The following is a 2,341-nucleotide window of genomic DNA, read 5'->3' on the forward strand; positions in this document are numbered from 1 at the left end:
TATATTGGCAAATGTCAGTCCTACAAGGGACCACTGTGAGACCATTCGTTTCCAATATTGGAAATATATTGGCAAATGTCGGTCCTACAAAGGACCAGAGTGAAACTATTCGTTTCCAATACATATTGGAAATATATTGGCAAATGTCGGTCCTACAAAGGACCAGAGTGAAACCATTCATTTCCAGTAATGGAAATATATTGGCAAATGTCAGTCCTACAAGGGACCAGTGTGAGACCATTCGTTTCCAATATTGGAAATATATTGGCAAATGTCAGTCCTACAAAGGACCAGAGTGAAACTATTCGTTTCCAATACATATTGGAAATATATTGGCAAATGTCGGTCCTACAAAGGACCAGAGTGAAACCATTCGTTTCCAATACATATTGGAAATATATTGGCAAATGTCAGTCCTACAAAGGACCAGAGTGAAACCATTCGTTGAAACCATATAGCTGGCAACATCAACAAATTCTTCAGAATTTATGAGAGGGTTGCAGTTGTTATTTTTATTAAACTTGGGAAAAGATACCAAGTTGAAGGTTGTAGAGACATATGCACCTACATCCAGTCATAATGAGATGGTTGAAAGGTTGCATGAGGATTTAGAATCAGCAATGAGTCTAATAAAAGCAGTACACTCCACTTCACAGGGGACCAGGCAGTACGGGATTATGGCATGGCTCCTAGGAATAGCAAGGGAGAGCAATTTAATAGTAGATTCCACAGAACGATTTGTTTACGAATCGCGACTACCTTCTCTGAACGTGAGAACAGCAAGTAAATTTGGAAGTGCTCAAATGGGGAGACTAAATATGAAATGGACTTCATATTGTGTGCCCATTCCGGCATGCATACCGCAGGATGTGGAGGTACCAGGCAAGGTGAGATGTAGTGACCACACGATGGCGAGGTCTTGATTTAACCTTGACTTGAATATGGAGTGGGGTAAACTAGTGAGAAAGAAGCACACAAACAGTTTAGCAGTAAGAGGGAAGGATCTTGCTTGAGAACATATTCCACTTTAACTAGGGAAGATGACATTAGCTTAGAAGCGATTAATGATAGTAATGCCAATAAAACCGCAGAGTACGCACTATAATAGGAAGCAGGCTAGGCGGGACTCTGGCAAGCTCTACTAGGAGGAAAAGAACCTGATGAGGTGCCAAAGCATGAAAACCTCGAATCGCATAGGTAGACTAGAATTGGCAAAATTGTCAAAGCTGATCAATAAGAGTAAGCAGAGCAACTTAAGGAAGTATAATGGTGGGAGAATAGGGGATATTCAAAATTCCGCAAGTGCGCTTTTCCACATAACAATGTTGTCCCCAACAAGATGGCTGACCATGCGTTTCCAGCTGAAAGAAAGCAAGAAAGACTGGTTTTTTGTTTGATTCTTCCAAAATACGTTTCTTACATTCTATCCACACCTTTAGCGCCTGTCCTGTAGCCCACGTAGTTTCTTTATAGCAAAGTCGGCCATCTTGTTTGGGGCACATAGTTTTGTGGGAAAGCGCACTTGCGGAATTTTGAATATCCCCTATTGAGCATGCTCTAAAGAACGGATGGAGCCTAACAGGTGGTAAAGAAATTGGGCGAAAAAAGGAAGGCAGTGTCATTACCAATATCTTATGGATAAGTTGGTTAAATCAGCCCAGGATATATACACAAATATTTTAAGTAAACAAAATAATCAATCAGGGTGCCAGTGACGGAGGCTGTAGTGCTGAGGAAGTGGATATCCTGCTGGTAACTAAAGAGGATGTACAGAAAGCCATGCAGGAAATGCAACGGGGAAGAGCTCCCACAGGGGAATCAACTAACATGCAGATCTCTTGGAAGGACGGTGGGGACGTTGTGCTAGAGAAACTTGTCATCCTGTATACACAATGCATTAAGACCTCAAGCATACCGGAAACGTGGATGAATGCTAACATTATCTAAATCCATAAGAAAAGAGACATCAAGGATGCTTTTACACTGAAGACCAATCAGTTTACTGTCATTTGCTTACAAGCTTATTTACGAAGCTCTGTTATAACCCGTAGGATTAGAACAACCTTAGACATCAGTCAACCAATCGACTAGGCAGAGTTTTGGAAAGGGTGCTTTACAATGTACCATGCATATTCACACCATCAAGGAATCTGCAGAATATATGACGAACCTGTATATACAGCTCACAAAGATAAATTCAGTCCAAACATTTGCAGGCATTGCATAACCAGAGCATAAAAGTGGCATTTCTAAGGTGCTGGAAAATATACACAACCAAAGCTCCCACAGGTAAAGTGATTAAATACCAATCAGGAAAGGTGTCTGTCTGCAGGGATAGAAG

This window comes from Amblyomma mixtum, chromosome 4, assembly GCF_055824585.1.
Source record: "Amblyomma mixtum isolate Tamu chromosome 4, ASM5582458v1, whole genome shotgun sequence".
Classification (NCBI taxonomy): domain Eukaryota; kingdom Metazoa; phylum Arthropoda; class Arachnida; order Ixodida; family Ixodidae; genus Amblyomma; species Amblyomma mixtum.